Source organism: Meles meles, chromosome 13 (assembly GCF_922984935.1).
Source record: "Meles meles chromosome 13, mMelMel3.1 paternal haplotype, whole genome shotgun sequence".
Classification (NCBI taxonomy): domain Eukaryota; kingdom Metazoa; phylum Chordata; class Mammalia; order Carnivora; family Mustelidae; genus Meles; species Meles meles.
The window spans coordinates 20,599,000-20,618,095 of record NC_060078.1 but is presented as its reverse complement, the minus strand read 5'-3'; the positions used below and the strand labels follow the sequence as shown (position 1 = coordinate 20,618,095).

At 37.5% G+C, this 19,096-nt stretch overlaps 1 protein-coding gene and 1 pseudogene across 3 annotated transcripts in view; both read right to left on the bottom strand.

Moving 5' to 3' along the window:
• Positions 1 to 19,096, bottom strand: part of BICC1 (BicC family RNA binding protein 1) — a 279,797-nt gene that overhangs the window by 140,771 nt on the left and 119,930 nt on the right. The window lies entirely within an intron of this gene.
• LOC123955534 lies at positions 8,038 to 8,729 on the bottom strand (annotated as a pseudogene).

Below are 19,096 nucleotides of genomic sequence, written 5' to 3'. Positions count from 1 at the left end.
AGCGTAACAGTATTCATTCTTTTTGCACAACACCCAGTGCTCCATGCAAAACGTGCCCTCCCCATCACCCACCACCTGTTCCCCCAACCTCCCACCCCTGACCCTTCAAAACCCTCAGGTTGTTTTTCAGAGTCCATAGTCTCTTATGGTTCGCCTCCCCTCCCCAATGTCCATAGCCCGCTCCCCTTCAAGTCATTTCATTCTCCAGCTATCACCTTATTATAATTCCCCAGGACTAACCAGATCTCTATCATATCTATTATCATAGGTAGCTATAAAAAGATTAAATTTGAACTATCAGATGTAACTTGTATATGACTTGAATATAATGGTTAAACAGCATACAACTTGTGAAAAAAAAAGTAATAGTATTGATATCTCTAGCAAAATCAAGTTACCAAAACTTGATTGTAATTTTCTAGCCTCTGATTTTTCATAAGGCCATTATTCCAGTTATATGAATTCACACTATATGATTTTTTAGGCAACACATTTTACTACCCAGGTCACTCTGATCTTCTTCAAGCAAACTTAGTAAGCTCCAGTGGCAATGATGCTGGTGACGACCGATCAGGACAATAGCAGACCAGTAATGGCATCCCCAAGACATGAATAAGATAAAATTCTATGTAGGCTGTACTGGGTAAGTAGGCAAAGAAACAAGTACTGGGTTCAAGAAAAGTTTGCTTCAAAAAAAGTATAATGAAGATGTATGCATTGGTTATGCTACTATAACAATTCCAAATGTCAGGGGATGAACACAACAAAAATTTCTCTCCTTTTAGATGGACTGCATACATCAGCAAAGGGCTTGGTTCTATATAGTCATTCAGGGACCCAAGCTTATGGAGGCCCTTTCATTTTATAGCTGCCCATCGGAAATTCATGGCCTCCTGTCTCCCTTCGGGAGAAACTCTCAAACATGGTCCCTCATCTTTCCCACTCCTCACACTACTATATCAAGTCAGTTGCAGAGACCTAGTGATTCTCTCTCCAAAACTATGCCCAGAACCTAAGACAACCTTCCATCCAAGTAATGACCACCTTGAGTATTTCCACCAATGGCTTCACAAGTAGCAAGAGCACTTCCAGTTTTCTCCCCTTCAACTCACAAGTTCTGATATTTCCCCACTGTAATTTAAGTCTGTCAGGACTCATTCATTACCTCTTAAGTTGGGCACAAACTTCTTGGCCTAACATTAAGGCTGTCCATAATGAGGCTACAATCCACCTCTTTGGTTTTACTTTTCCTCAGTCCCCATAACTTCATCACCACCACTATGTCTGGTCCACACCCAATCCCCATCTTTTTTTTTTTTTCCCCTTTCTATGAGCAGTTCCATTGTCCCGCTATCTCTAGCACTCAGTTCATCTCAAAACATAAAAACCACCTCAAGATCCCCTCAATTTGATACAATCTTACCCTCTTCAGAGCTGCTATACTGTCTTTCTTAGGCAACTTATATTTATATTTTAAATTGACTCAACCCCCTTCAAAGATAAACTATCTTTGAGGGCAAAGACTGTTTTACTTACAGTGAACTTGCCAGGTCTTACAAGGCCTAATTATTGGTAAAGCCAACAACAGCTACCCTCTTGACAAATCACAAAGAACATGCCTGAGCATTTCATTTGTAAGACAGCTATAAGCTTCTAGAACAACCTACTGTCCTTTGAGGGAACCAAAGGTGGAATTACCTTCTTTTTATAGGATCATGTATCTAAGTCAAGAGTCTGGCTCCAATGTCAATTGAAGCTAGGCAAGGAACCATTAGGAATGAATGGGCACAGTGCATGCTTTTAATTCAAATATATATTACACAAAAGAAAAAATAAACAAAAATTATTCATTGCCCCAAACAAATACATCTTCTCTCATTGTCTTGGAATCCACTGTCCCCTCATTCATAGTTTCCCTTGACCTATAGATATGGGCACAAGAATTATTTTACTCCATCATGAGAAAACCGACAGTATAAAAGCAAGGATAAATGATAACTGACACCAGACTTTCACGTCAGGAATTAAGGAGTAGGAGAGGGTGAGGCAAACAGGAGCACATCACTAGCTCCAACCAGCATGTACAGAAACTGACCCAAAGTAGCCAGACTTTCAGATTTTTCCAGAAAATCTACCAAACCAGACAGAATGTAAAATCTCCTTAATTTTAAAATGTTGGCAGCTAAATAATTTATTTCAAAATCACTATTTAGATAAAAGATATAACCTCAACTAAACATGTGTGTATACCAAATACAATAGCAAGCCATTTGCTTGTTTTCTGTTTACCTGAGATGCGTTAAAAGATAAATAAAAAGAATGCAGTAATACTGAAAAAAGTGAGCAGATGGTGTCTCTACCAGAATCAGAAAATTCCATGCCGCAGGCATTTTATAATGAGCTGGACTTTGATCATAGGAAGAAGGAACTGACAGCTTTATAGGCCAGCACTTGATTCTGGGTCTAGGGCATTTAGTGAAAAGGCCCAGGGCTAAAGGCTGCTGGGAAACTTAAGTCCAGTTAAGCCCAACATAAATTTATCCCTTGTACATGCTAGAAATTTTAAAACCACTAAATTTTCCTGAATTACTGTTCAGAAATTATCACTTCCAAGAGGATGCCAGAAAATTAAAGTATTACCCCACTGAATTTGGTACAGCATGATAGAAAATACCTATTGCACTATAAATGTATTTTTCTGTAAAATTAATTTTAAAGCTGATATACGAAAAAAGTGTGGAACTCATAAAACATTATGAGTAATATTTGAAGAATTTATACATTTTAAAAATGAATTTAATTGATTATGAAAATTTCCAAAAAAGCTACTCAAGAAACTTAAGTGCACTAATGATGTCACAAGGGAAAACTGGAAAGACAAACATTCAGATGTACTAAGATTTCATTAATCTTCAAAACTGGAGAATTAGATTTGGCAATATTTCAGATGTTTTCATGTGATTCTTAGAGTAAAATTTTGTAACAGTTTTTCCCTTGTGAATTTTTAGGTTCTTAACATTTAAGAAGAATCCAATTAGAAACCACTAAACTTTCTAAATGCTGGTTTCAAGAAATTAAGATTCTCTCTACATCCTCAATTTTCAATACCTATTCACTGCTGATAAAATGGCATTATTCTGTGTTATGAAATACGAAACAGTTGGTGAGGTATATTTTGCCATTATAAATTCATTTATAAAACAAGATAAGTATGAGGCACTATGCTCAACTGAAGAGCAACAATGATGGACCAAAACAATTATGGCGTGTCTGGGTGGCTCAGTGGGTTAAGCCTCTGCCTTTGGCTCAGGTGATGGTCTCAGGGTCCTGGGATCGAGCCCCACATCAGGCTCTGTGCTCAGCAGAGAGCCTGCATCCACCTCTCTACCTACTTGTGATCTCTCACTCTCTCTGTGTCAAATAAATAAATAAAATCCTAAAAAAAAAAAAAACCAAATAGTTATGGCCACTGCTCTCACAAGGCTGACAGTATAGTCAGGGAAACCAACAACAAAACCACCCTTACTTTAATTACAGAGCATAAAAAGTTTCATAAAAGAAACTTAAAAATTGCAATGGTATCACCTAACAGAGAGATGCCATGTATTTATTAATTAGGGAAGAATACCTTGAAGAAATGAGCCATAATATGAAACACAGTTACCTCGAAGGGGGTGATGCAAATCACATCAGGAAGAGGGAGCAGGATTCATTCATTTCTAAATACCTACTGCATGACAGATTCATGCCAGTCATTGCATTAAACATTAGACATAAATAGTGAATAGAATTTAAACAGTTCCTGATCACACTTACAGTCTACTGGGGGAAATGAACAAATACAATAAAATAAATCTACTGGGAGAAATGAAGTAAAGGAAGGGGGAGGAAATCATTTTTTAAGTGGGAAAGGGGTTAAAAAAGAACAGGATGCCCTGAGTCAGAACAATAAAAGAGGTCATACTTTGTATTAGGTGAGACAATCTAAGAATGTTAAGCCAAGACCTGAAAGATGTCAAGAAAATAGAAAGAACATAGCAAGCAGAGGCCCTGAAGCAGGAGGGAACTCTACGTTAAAGGAAATGAAAGACGACCAGCAGGAAGGAGAAAAGGGCAACCGTGAGGTGGAGGGGGACATAAGGGCCAAGTCATATAAAGCCTGGAGAGCCATGGATAAGGGGACTGGGTCTCCTTCTAACAACACTAGCTAGGCCATGAAGTGCTTTAAGCCTTGGAGGAACATGACCTTATTTGTGTTTTACAGATCACATTGAAGGAGGCAGGCAGAAGTAGAGAGATGAGCTAGGAGGGCATGGCAGTTGTCAAGTAAGATATAATGGGAGCATGGAGAAAGGTCAGGATGGTAGAGATAAAGAGAAATGAAGCAAATCAATGTAGACTGAGAGTGGAACAGCCAAAACTACTGAATGATTGACTGGGGAGGAGTAATGGAAGGGGAGCTATCAAGTTATCAGTCAGGCTTCTGATTGGTGCCATCACCGAGACTGGAAGTAAAAAAGAGACCAAATGAGACTCAGAACATAAAAGTTTCAGTTAAGCTACATTTTTCCAGTCTATGAGCCACTGAAGTAGATTTCCAGCCAAGGGGAAATAACAGGCTAAGGCAATAAGAATCTAGTGATCAGAAGGGAAAAAATTTAACTGGAAATAAAAATTTGGAATTAGATGTTATTTAAGATCATGGAATCTGAGGTTTTCACCTATGAAGGACATGAAGAAGAAACAAAGGTCCTTCCAATTTAGATGTGAAACGAACCCTGAGAATTTACAAAGTAGAATGTAAGTGGGAGTTAGGGGGAATGGGTCTTGTTTCCTGGTCATGGAGCTTCACTTTGAGAAGGTAAAAGTTCCAAACATGGATGATGATAATGACTGTAAAACAGTGTGAATATACTTAATGCCACTTAAAAATGGTTAAAATGAAGATTCTTATTTGTTACTTAATTAAAAAATAAACCTTGAAATGTCAACATTTAGACATTGGGTAGAAGAGATGATGAAAACGTCAGAGAGGGAATGAACTTCCAGAATGATGGTAGATGAGGATGAAGACGTAGAAGACAAAGGAAAAACTCCATGCTAATCCCCATATAGGAGTTCCTCAAGGAAAAAAGAAAAGAACAGAAAGCCACTAAGAAATGAAGTCAGATGAAGACTTCAAAGTATCCCTCGGATTTTTAAAACACTGGGATCACGGGTAACCCTGACACAACCATGTAAGTGGAAGGGTGAACACAGGAGTTGCTGTGAGTTGAGAAGTAGAATATAATTAGACAACTCCTTCAAGAAGTTTTGACTCTTAACAAGGAGCAGAAAAACAAGACGGTGGCTGGAAAGGAATGTGACATCAAGGGAAGTATGGTAGTTGCAAAGAGCCTACCCCAATGTCCACTTTCTCCTAATTAGAATCCTCAATTTTTAGCTGGGCACATGGACGCCTAAAATAACTACTCTGACTTCCTTGAAGGTAGGTATGGCTAGGAAACGAAGTTCTGCCTAAAGATATGCTAGGAGATTCTAGGAAATCTCATGATTCAATGTCTTTCGTCCCTTCTCCCATCCTGCTGATTAGATGTGGTGCCAGAAGTTCCAACTTGGATTATGAAGATAAAGGCTGTAACCCAGGAGTGGGGAACTATATAGGTAGAAGTGCCTTGATTTACTAGGTCTCTGGGTAGCACTGTCACCACACCAGACCCACACTGTTCCTTTATGAGAAGCAATCTTCCAACTTATTTAAACAGCAGTCATTTTGTTTTGCTTTATTTCCACAGACAATTCTAATCTGAACTGATGCAGGCAGTTTTGTTTTCCTTTAGTATGGAAGACAGTAGAACACAATTGTGTGGAAATGGGAATAATCCAATTACTGAGCTTGACTCACAGAAGAGGAGGACAAAGCTCAAAGTGAGATGCATGAGAGACATGCAAACCCAGTGTAGCTAGAAAGATGAGACCAGGGAAGATGCAGGAGGAGTTAGACTTGCAAAGTAGGATAAGGATTTTACTTTTTTATCCTAAGAGCACTGAGAAACTAGACATGTTTTAATAGGTAAGTAACATGATCTAATGTGTACTTTTTCAAAGATGAGTGACAGTAGTTTGAAGAAAGGAAAGGAGGCCAAAAGAGGTGGCAAGGAAATCAGTTCAGAAGTTGTTCTGACAATCCAGCTGAAAGACAGGGATGGCTTCAAGCAGGAGAATGATTACAGTCCTACGGCCAAGGGAGTGAATGTGAAGAAGACAGTACTGGCAGCACTTTGTATGCGTTTATGCATGACAGACCGGGGACAGCAAACAGTCAAGGATGACACTCAAGGTTATAGCTTGAACAACACTGTGAATGGTGGTGTCATTCACTGAAATACAGACTTGTGGAAAAGATACACACTTGGGTAAGCTCAATTTTTAACACTCTAATTTTTAAGTTCTTGAGATAACCAAATGTAAATAAATATCCAGCAACTAAAAACTTGTTCTCAGAAGCTTATTCGTAATAGCACAAACAGGAAATAGCCAGGTGTCCATAAAAAGGAAGCAGATTAACTGCAACAATATGGATGAAACCCAAAAACACACTCAGAGAAAGAAGCCTTATACCATAAAGTACACATTGTATGTTTCCATTTATATAATATTCTAGAACAAACAAAACTAATCTTTGGTGAAAAAACTCAGAAAAGTGGTTGCCACAGTAAGTGGGGGTGGTTTAGGAGAGTGGGGTAGGAGGAAACTGTTTCAAGTCATGGTAATGGTCTACATCTTCATAAGAGTTTGGGTTACGCAGATGTATACATTTGTCAAAACACAGCCCATTCTAAATTTGCTTTATCTAAATTTAACAATGACAAAGCACTTTTGAATGCTGATTGTTGGTATGCATAATGAAGAGCTGAAGTGTGCTGAGACAGGCCTGCTTGTCTGAAATGCAGCAAAAAGATGGATTGATGAATAAACAGGATAGATCCATATGTGATAAAGCAAATATAAAGGAGTCACTATGGTATTCCCTGTATAAGTCTTAAAACTTTTTTGTGCTTTTATAATAAAATGTTAGAAAAGCGTTAAGTAACTAATCTGCATTTCTTTAAAAGCCCTAACTAAAACTTAACAATAATGATTCAAGCACACATCTTCCTCCCTTTCCTTTACATCTTCACTTTTATTGTGAATCCATGAATGTTTACTACTGTGAGATTTGTAACCAATTAATCACAAAGAAATCTAGCATTTCAAAATCACTTGAAATCATTATCAAGAGTCCAAAAGGTGTATTTTTCAGAAAAACAGTTAAATAGAAATACTTTAACACATTTTAAGCAATGAAACCATGACAATTCAGGAAAAGAAAAAAAACTGGGGAAAATGTCAGCTAATATGGGGAAAATAAAGGTCATTCTGAATTATGTAACATTTTAAGGGATACGGCTTCCTTATTTTCATAATCTGTAGTTCTTTAGGACCCTTTTAATAAAGGAAAAACTAACACTGGCATACCCAAATGTCACATTGTTATTCATTATTATTTATTATTTGTGTTTAATGTTTAAATGTTTAAAAACACTTATTTTTAAATGTTTCCCTAGGAATACTGTTCATACCTTAATTTCCACTATCAAACACAAATTTTTTTACTTAAAGAAAACCCCTAGGTTTTTCTTAGCAAAAATTAGCAAATAAAATTATTTAAAATTACTACAGACTTAGTTGAATTTTAATAAAAATTTATCTTCAAAAAATAAGGTCAAATTGTCCTCTACCCGTCCCCCTCCCCCCGGCCCCCGCAAAGAGGCTTATTGAGGGTGATTCAACCAAGGGAGTATTCCAGGAGCCTGAATCCTGAGGAGCTCGGCAGACCTCATGGGAGGGCTGAGGGAGCTAACAGCATGCAGGAACAAGAAAGTAACTTCTGAGGGCAGAGGGAACTACCTGGGTCTGGGTCTGGTCTGAAACTGCATACAGGGATGAGCTAAAAACAAGGTGGTTGCCAAACCGGGATTGGAGCCCAGCTAGTTTCTAGAGGCAAGAGAGCCTCCAAATTGAGGTTTGTAGGTGGGCATCTTCCAAGTTCTTCCAGAAGACAGTGACCATGATGATGGGAGAGGCCATAAAGAGGAGGTAGAGATAGAAAAGCACAGCGTCCACTGTGTGGCTGAACTGCACGCACAGGTGCACCCAGTGCTGCTTCTGAGCCTTGTGTTCCTACTGGCCCTTGCTGATGCCTCCTTGTTACCAGGTACTCTTCCCAACAACTCCACTGGCTCCTCAAGCCAGGCAGCAGGTGGGAGTGAGACCCAGGCCCTTACTTCTCTTCTGGGTTGTAGTGGGGTGGCATTTCTTTGGGCTAGTACGATGTAAAAACAAGCTGGTGGCTGGGTGATCGCAAGGTATAGCAGAGAGGTGATGAAAACGGTCCCCAGGATGCTGACTTGCCCCATCAAAGACAGACACAGGGCAAAGCGGACACTGATGGGGAAAGGGTGCCAGTGGCCAGGAATAAGTCATTTATCATAAGGAGAAAGACAGTGTACCACAGCAGAAGTTCTCTTGAATGGGGCCTGACTCTCACTTTCTGCAGGCAGAAAGAAGCTGAAGGCATTGGTGACAATCAGAAAGCCACTGGACCCCAGAAAGCTCATCAATTCAGGCTGGGCCACCTGCTGAGATGAAAGAGCTGAAGGTGAGAATGCAGTTCTGTTCATCAAAGAGGGAAAGAGATGTCCAGATTACATATGCTGACCATTCACACTGGCTTGTCATATCTGATGCAACCATTACAGGTGACATAAGCATGTGACTTGCAAGTGCCTGATCCACATCCATGAATGAACTCCTCACTGAAGGTAGCTGGAAGCCACAGGTTTTAGTTGCTATGCTGTGCTTCCTGATGGCCCCATATTCCTCCAGATTCCACCTGAGGAGTGGATCGCAGCATATCATAAGTTAGCCACAGGAATGAAGTCATCAGTTGAAGCTGAGCATCACCATTTCCAGGACGGCAGACAGGGCGATGGAGATGTGGACAAGAGGGCGGAAACTGCATGGAAACTTTTCTGTTAAACACTGCTTAAAAGGTAATAAGATTGCCCCCATGCTGGTCAAAGCTTGAGTGATTGGTAGTAAAACTGTCTCCTCTTCCTTGAAGCAGCCAGTAGAAAGTGAGGCAGAGGAGGAATCCTCCTCCATGCAGCCAACATCTTTCCATCTTCCTCTCTTCCCTGGAGACTTAGTGATAACGTTGATCTCGCAGACCCACAGGCCACACCTTGAGCCCTAGCTCAAACTGCCCTTTTAATTAAAACTTATAAACTGATATTTCAAAACCAACTACCAATTAAAAACCTCAATATCAACTCGCATTCATTTATTTATTCAGCTGAGACAGAGAATTTATGAAGTGACAAGTACAACTGTATATATTACAGAAGAAAAGTTTTTATTTAGTAGCACAAGTATTTTAATTACATATTCATATATACTGCCTGGGATATTTTATTGCTCATTTTCAGCAGGTGAAGTCTTTAACATACAGTCTGGTAACTATTCCAAGATAAGTAGCTTTCCTTACTGTACATGCTCTCAGCTTGGACTTTAACTACACTAAACTTTTAAAATCCATTTAAACTTCAAAAAATAAAAGGAATATTAATCTTTCAAGTAAACATCTAGACATTATGTCTTCCTAAGAGCCCCACTGTTAAAGTAAAGGAAAAGGAAATAGCTAAATGAGCCTAACTCCGGTCCTAAGTTCTCCGTTTCTTTTTTGTTTTTTTTAATTAAATTAAATTTTAATTCCAGTAAATAGTCAGTGTTATATTAGTTTCAGGTGTACAATACAATAACTCAGCAACTCCATACATATATCACCCAGTGCTCATCACAATGAATGCACTCCTTAATCCCATCACCTATTTCACTCCTCCCTGTACCCACCTCCCTTCTGGAAACCATCAGTTTGTTCTCCATAGTTAAGAGTCTGTTTCTTGGTTTGTCTTTTTTCTTTGCTCATTCGTTTTGTTTCTTAAATTCCACATATGCGTGAAATCATGGTATTTGTCTTTCTCTGAATGACTTATTTCACTAAGCATTATACTCTCTAGCTCCACTCACATCCTTGCAAATGGGAAGATTTCATTCTTTTTTATGACTGAGTAACATTCCTCTGTGTGTGTGTGTACACTACATCTTTGCTAACCATTCATCTATTAAAGGACACAGGCTATTGTAAATAATGCTGCTATAAATACAGGGATGCATATAACCTCTGAATACTAGGTCCTTGGTTTTTAAATTCTTTACTTAGCCTGATCAGGAAAAATACTGAACTAGGTATACCCACAAGTTTGAGAGAAGGAAAAGAAATCTTGTTTTATAAGTTTATCAGTTGTGGTTTGCACACTGTTACTGACCTAAAGCAAAACGCTTTCCATGAATGTCATAAATAAACACCAAACTCCATGTCATCAATAAAACCAAGTTTTCCCAAATAAGAAAATGTTGACTTACTCCATCCATTTAAAACAATGCAACCCTTGGAATATGTGTTTGTTAAAAGGGCAAAGGAAGTAGTGTAAAGCTCAAATGTGACTAGTGGAATCAGGCTGTTGTGCTCAAGAAAAATTCTGAGTTTTTCAATCAGGGTCAAACACAAAGGTAAGATTCAGAACGCTGTAAATTTATCTGGAAGAAAACTTGAGTGGAAAGTGTAGGTTTTAAGCTTCATTGATATTTCCCTTTCTTTTTTAAGGTCATTCATTGAGGATCAAAGCTTGCATAAGAACAAGTCATAAAAGAAAGGGCAAGGAGACCAAAACAAAAACAAAAACAAAAAAACCCAGAAAGGACAAGGAAAAGTCTTCGAAAATGCTTTTTGTATAAATTGGTATATCTGACCCAAGGCAATAAAGCACTGACCAAAATCAGAACATCTAAAGATGATAGAAAACTTACATTTTTTTCAAGCTAAAATGAGTTAGGGAATCTCCCAAAACAAGTTTTACTTCCAGTCTGCACTTTTTGTTAAAAAGTGGAAGACAATAAAATATTCAATTCTGTGTTTACTGCCAAATTTTTTATTGATTATGTTCACATACAAAAAAGTAATTTACAGTAAGCCAAGATGAAACAAAAATTTATGGAGCACCTGGTATACATAAGCACTTCATAAACACAAATATACATGATCTCCACTTCCTCCATACGACCTTATAAAACATGTACGATCCCAGTTGACACTTGAATAGCAAGTCTGGAGAGATTAAAGACCCTTCTTAGAATCACACAGCTGAGTCACAAGTGGCCTTTTGTCCTGGCTCTGCCATTAACTAGCTATATGTTCTTATGAGTGTAAGTCCACTCTCTGACGCTCCATTTCCATAATATGCAAATTAAAAAGACTCATTTAAAAAGAACATTTAAATTACATTAAAGGGTGCTTTTGATCTTTTAGAGACGGATGAGGAATGGTCAGACTTGACTTTCCCTCCACCTCTACTCTGTCTTCCTTGCCTTTATCTAATTTCACTGTTCCTCACCCATTCCACAACAAGGAGCCATCCTCCCCCTGCCTGAAAAAAAAGAGTATGAAAAGTTTCGTTTTACATACTTGACAACACATCTGACTTTTAAAGGAGAAAAATACTGAACAGAAAAATTAAAACTACTTCCTAAAATCAGTATTAGAGACTATCCCTTTATCCTAACTTCTTCATAATTACAGTGAACAAATGAGAACTGACTTCATAAAATTCCTCAAACACCTGATATCTTAACTAAAAAAAAAAAGAATTATTAATGTGGTCTCAAGTTTGGTAAAAAGGCATCACAATAGCCAGTAAGAAACTGTGTATTTAGACTACATTTAAAAGTCGTTCTGAACAAATTCGCTTTGTTTAAACTGAAGTGCATTTCACACACAATGTTACATTAGTTTCAGGTACATGACACAGTGATTCCACAAGTCTGTACCTTGATGCTCTGCTCACTGTAGCTACCATCTGTCACCATACAACCCTATTACAATGACACCACTTTACAAATTAGCTTTAAAAGGACTAGAAAGCCAAAGAGAATCAGTAATTTTTTTCTGTATCTTGTTTATAATCCACAGAGTTACAAAACTCATAGAAATTAATTAGAAAATAAAATTCTAGTTTGGTAAAGTAATAATTTGTGCTTTTCTTGAAACTGCCAAGCTGAACTGAATTGAGATTTTCCATGTGCCCTAATCATGAAACTCTTCTATCTAGTTCATTATTGAAAAGTCAGAAAAAGTCATCACTTCCAAAATATTTGTCCAAGGAATTTAAACATTAAATAGAAAAAACTGGCTATATAGGACCAAATGGCTGAGACATTTTTACTATATTACTTAAACTTCCTTACAGGGAAGAACTCAAAGGGGAAAACATAGGGAAAATTCATCAGGTATTTAAGTGAGGAAGACGATGATATTAACATGTGAATTCCTACTACATGACATGACAGGGATATTTTCCATAGACTGTTTTTTTTAATCATGGTCTTTTTTTTTTTTTTTAATCCAGTACAGTTAACATACAATGTTATATTAGTTTCAGGTATACAATAACCAAAGTCTAATTTAGTCCTTAAAAAGGCAGGCATTGCTATCTCATTCAGCAGGTGAAGAAAGAGACTTAAAAACGAGGTAATTTGTGGCACACCTGGGTGGCTCAGTTGGTTGAGCATCTGACTCTTGGTTTCGGCTCAGATCGTGATCTTGGGATCATGGGATGGAACCCCGAGTTAGGGCACCGTGCTTAGCAGGAGCCTGCTTGAGATTCTCTCCCTCCTTCTCCCTCTGCCCCTACCCTTGGCTCATGCATTCTCTCTAAAAGAAACAAGTAAACTTTAAAAAAAATGATAATTTGCCCAAGGTCACACAGCTAATAAATGCTGATGTATTTCCAGTCCATACATATTTGAATATATACATAAATGAAAAGTATAGGCTCTTTAAACAACCTCCTCCCACATTTTCTGTGCTTGGTCAGGGATTTAAAAGTAAAAAGTCACATTCAGCAACCTATTAAAATTCGAGTTTTGGCTGAAAAGAAATAAAACACATGATTATGATACAGTAGATCAACTGTTACACCAGAGGTATGAGAAGATAGCAAATACATGCTACACTTTTTTTTTTAAAGATTTTATTTATTTATTTGACAGACAGAGATCACAGGTAGGCAGAGAGGCAGCCAGAGAGAGAGGAGGGGAAGCAGGCTCCCTGCTGAGCAGAGAGCCCAATGCGGGGCTCGATCCCAGGACCCTGGGACCATGACCTGGGCCAAAGGCAGAGGCTTTAACCCACTGAGCCACCCAGGTGCCCCTACATGCTACACTTTTAGAAACAGGGTAAACTGGATATTCAGATAAAGTTTCACTGAAGTAGAAAATATCTTAAAATGCTGATAAAATACAAAAAAGTATTTTTCAAAGTACAAAAATTCCTTAGATCTGCAATGATAGGAAGTGAAGGTTGGAGTCAGCGTTAGCCATAGAAATGTCTATTACCTGGTGGCCTATAGCCTGAATTTTAACAAGCCATGTTCAGTGAACAAAAAATAAAGTTCACAACAGAAACACATAAAGCCCCAGAGGTTGAAATAAAAATTCCCATTAGTGATCAACAGTGTCTGGCTTTGCTCTATGGAATGAGGAAAAAGAAAAAAGTCTCCTAATATTTTCTATATACAAGTCTGTATTTATGTACTCTTGGCAACAGAATTAAAAATTTAAAACTATTTAAAAGTAGTTTTCAAATAAGTTTCATGGATAAAATTCCAATGAACATGAGCTTATAATCAAAAATCACTATAGCTACAAGGGGAAAAGCCATGAGTAGTGAGTCAGTAGAAACAATAAGCTGCAGAAACAGACCACCAAAATACTGTAGATATTACAATACCATAGAGAATACTTATACTTAAAGATATAAAAGAATTTAGCACAACTATGTAGAAGAACAAGATACTATCAAGACTCATCACTGCAGATTTTAAAAAGTTATGAGAGGGACAGGAACCCTAAGAAAGGCCCTTTCCTGAAGCTCAGGCATACAAGACGTGACTAAAACTGAGGCTGGAGAAGGAAGGAAGGTACCAATCCACATTCTACCAGCACCCCCAACTCCCCTGCAGCCAAGAAACTTGCCCTGAGTAACAAGCAGCAGTAGCCCACTGCTGGGGAAGAGGCAAGAACACAGAGAGCGCCCTGGGGCTCAGGTGTGCAGTGTGGAATGAAAATCCAGCATAGATTAGAAACACTATGAAAACTCTCCTGCACTCCAGACTTCCTAAGCTCAAGGTAACAGTAGTTCAACACTGGAGAAGTCTGAAGTTTGTGTTGGACTCACAGTAACCACAGCACCAAGAAAATTCAAATTTAGCTCAACTACTGACAATACTGACACGACTGCCTATGTTAACAGCCTGAAGGAGAGAAGTGACCATTTATGGGTGTTAATACTATTTACCTTAGTTTCTATTGTTCTTTAGCACACAATACCTCATAGTCAATTAAAAAATTACTGAACACAAAAAGGAAAAATTATTCCAGGTGTTAACAGATAACATGGCCAACAGGACCAGATTCCAACATGGTCAAAATATTATAAATATCATATGGGAACATAAAATAGTTATAAATATGATAAGGATCTAATTGAAAAAAAATGATCAATGTGTCCTTTTTGGAGGGGAGGGGCATTTACATGACAGATGAAATTATGTAAAGAGTGAAATAAAAATGCCTAAAATGTAGAACAAAGTCATACACTGGGAAAAAATATTTACAAATCATATATCTAATAAAGGACTTGTATCCGAAACTCTTACGACTCAATTAACAACCCAAAATTATTAGCAAAATTTTGAACACTTAACAAAAGAAACCATATGAATGGGCCAATAGGCACATAAACTGCTTAACATCAGTCTTCAAAAATGTACATTAATCCACAAGGAAAAACTGCTACATATCCACTGGAGTGGCTAACCTTAAAAAGACAGACATTACCAAGTGCTGGAAAGGCTGTAAACAATGGCAATTCTCACACATCACTGGTGGGAATCGAAAATTATAGAGCCACTCTCCGATAAAGTGAAACACATTTCCCATAGGAGCAAGCCATTCCATTCCAAGGCATTAACTCAAGAGAAATGAAAATATTTGTCCACAGACCTGCATGTGGATTTTATAGCACATTCATTTATAATAGTCATAAAATGTAAACAATTCAAATCCCCATCCATGGTGAATGAACAATAAGAAATACTAGTCTATCTACACAATAGACCACTACTCAGAACCAAAGCAATAAACTACTGATACACTCAACAACCTAGATGAATCTCAAAAGATTTAGTCTCAGTTAAAAAAGATACAAAAGACAAAGCACTATGTGATTCTACTCATATGACATTCCGAAAACCTGCAGGGAGAGAAACATATCAGTGGTTGTCAAGTACTGGAAATTGAGGGGAAGGAAACTGTACTTTTAATAAAAACTTAGAAATCTGAATTTTCAAAACCAATACAAATAAAAATATCTTTCATTTATTTATACAACAAATATTTACTGAGTGTTTACAATGTAGCAGGCACTATTATAGACAATGTATAAGTCGCACTAGTATGAATTTTCAGAAAAGTAATGGGAACAAATGCAGCAAAAACTCATTTAATTCAAATTTCTACATGCTGACTGAATGTTGTCAGAACACAATACTTCTTCCATCTTCTTACCAGATTGTTACAAAATCTCCTATATTTTCTTATGATAGTTTATTATATATTAAGGTGAACCATAGGAATCTGCAATGTAATCAACAAAAGAGTTCTTTCCTGTGTTCCCAGAGACAAGAAATCAGAAGCAAGCTGGCCAAGTAATCACTGGTAATATCACACCTTCTCATTGTAATGCAAATAATGGCCAAGTTTCTAGTTAAAAACGTTATGTTTTGTGTGTGTGTGTGTGTGTGTGTGTGTGTGTGTGTGAGTGTGTGTGTTTTGTTTTGTTTTATATTTTACTATTTAAGAACTTTCCCAAAACCCAGACTGAAATGTATTATTCATCTTGTAAATAGAGATGATTGTTATGGAAACTTAACTGACTTCTGGTTTCAAATTTCTAATGTAATAACTAAAGGACAGCAAAATTATTCCCATTATTAGTTAAAAGTCTTTTATTTAACTTCCTTATCATTAGTGGAAAACGTGAAAATCCTCTTAAAAGGCTTAGTTCATTCAGGCATTTTAGAATAGAATATTCCTGTGAAAAATAAATACACTTTCCAAAATCAAAAATCAAAATGAAATATCCTTTTGTTCAAGAATTTTTTTAGATAGCATAATTCATGCATATAATTTTAGAAGAAAAATATCATTTTTGTGCTTTAACACTATCTTAAATTTTTTTTATAAGCCATTGGGACATTTATATCTTTCTGGTAGGATATTTCCATGAACCATGTTGATAGTATTTTGGCCTTCATAAGGGCTAATAATTAATTCCATAGTCACTAACAAATTTTCTTCAGACACAATATATGACAGCTGTCACTCAACATAAATATACACACATTGTCACTAAACAATAAATATACACACATGAGATGATGGAGCTATATAACCAAATGTGACTTGCAAAGGACCTCACTATAGAGAAAACAATGAACAGAAATTCAGAATGTAAGGGCACCTGGGTGGCTCAGTGGGTTAAAGCCTCTGCCTTCAGCTCAGGTCATTATCCCAAGATCCTGGGATCTAGCCCAGCATTAGGCTCTCTGCTCAACAGGGAGCCTGCTTCTTCCTCTCTCTCTACCTGCCACTCTGTCTACTTGTGATCTCTCTTTCTCTGTAAAATAAATAAATAAAATCTTTAAAAAAGAAAAAAAAAGAAATTCAGAATGTAAGAGATGCACCTTTTTACCCCTCATTCATAAACAATTTTTTAGAATTCCAAAATATGAAAGTTCTCAAAGTATATTTCTCTATTATTTTCAAATTCCACTCTAGTTTTTATATCTTCGCTTTCTTGATTTCATCTTTCAAAATTCTAACAAATCAAAGTTATGAAATGTAATCTTTGGTCAAATAAATAATACTACAAAGCCTCATATTTAAAAATCCAAATTATATCAGATTTTAAATCTGTATAAATTCAAGAATACTTACTCCAATTGTTTAAGTAAGTGAAATTTTACTTAGTAACCCTCCAAGTGACTTCAGATATTTTTCAATCTGTTAGATATTATCTAAGATACACTTGTGCCACATAACCTCTGCTTAATGAGCTTGTGCCAACAAATGAGCAAAGCCTGCACATGACATACACAGGTATCTTTATACCTTAATTTTAATTGTTTAAACCTAAACATTGTCGATAATAGCAACCAACTTCACAATCTTCAGAAAATGAAAAACAGATGAAAAGTCTTAGATCATCATGAATCACACAGCAATGGAATTTAGCTTTAGATCACTCCTAGGATTCTTCTAACTATAATGGGGTTTGGGCTTTGATATTTATAATCTAGGCCAGTGGCTCCAGACCAATTCTCCCTTCATATTTCCTGAAGGGGGTGTGGTTGGGGTAGGGGGTGCCTATGCTCTTTTAAAAATGCCAGTTCTAAACTCCAGGGAGAAGGAACATGGAACCTCTTGATATTAATGCTTCTGAATTTAGTGAAGAAACAGAGAGAAGCATGTGAGATTTCAGAAGTAAAAAGAAATATCCACAGCAACTTCTTTCAAGATATGTCTCCAAAGGCAAAGGAAACAAAAGGGAAAATGAACTCTTGGGACTTCATCAAGATCCAAAGCTTCTGCACAGCAAATGAAACAGTCAACAAAACAAAGAGGCAACCCATGGAATGGGAAAAGATATTCACAAATGACACTACAGACAAAGGGCTAATATCCAAGATCTATAAAGAACTCCTCAAACTCAACACACAAAAAACAGATAATCATATCAAAAAATGGGCAGAAGACATGAACAGACACTTCTCCAAAGAAGACATACAAATGGCTAACAGACACATGAAAAAATGTTCATTGTCAGTAGCCATCGGGGAGATTCAAATCAAAACCACATTGAGATACTACCTTACACCAGTCAGAATGGCCAAAATTAACAAGATAGTAAACAACAAGTGTTGCAGAGGATGTGGAGAAAGGTGAGCCCTCTTAAAATGGTGGGAATGCAAGTTGGTGCAGCCACTTTGGAAAACAGTGTGGAGATTCCTTAAGAAATTAAAAATAGAACTTCCCTATGACCCTGCAATTGAACTACTGGGTATTTACCCCAAAGATTCTGATGTAGTGAAAAGAAGGGCCATCTGTACCCCAATGTCCATAGCAGCAATGGCCACAGTCGCCAAGCTGTGGAAAGAGCCAAGATGCCCTTCAACTGACAAATGGATAAAGAAGATATGGTCCAGGGCGTGCCTGGGTGGCTCAGTGGGTTAAGCCTCTGCCTTCAGCTCAGGTCATGATCCCAGGGTTCTGGGATCGAGACCCACATCAGACTCTCTGCTCAGCAGGGAGCCTGCTTCTCCCTCTCTATCTGCCTGCCTCTCTGCCTACTTCTGCCTACTTGTGATTTGTCAAATAAATAAATAAACAAATCTTTAAAAAAAAAAAAGAAGATATGGTCTATATACACAATGGAGTATTATGCCTCCATCAGAAAAGATGAATACCCAACTTTTTTTTTTTTTATATATATATATTTTTTTTTTTTTTAAATAGAGAGGCAGGCAGAGAGAGAGAGAGAGAGAGGGAAGCAGGCTCCCCGCCGAGCAGAGAGCCCGATGCGGGGCTCGATCCCAGGACCCTGAGATCATGACCTGAGCCGAAGGCAGCGGCTTAACCCACTGAGCCACCCAGGCGCCCCGAATACCCAACTTTTGTATCAACATGGACCGGACTGGAAGAGATTATGCTGAGTGAAATAAGTCAAGCAGAGAAAGTCAATTATCCTATGGTTTTACTTATTTGTGGAGCATAAGGAATAACATGGAGGACATTGGGAGATGGAAAGGAGAAGTGA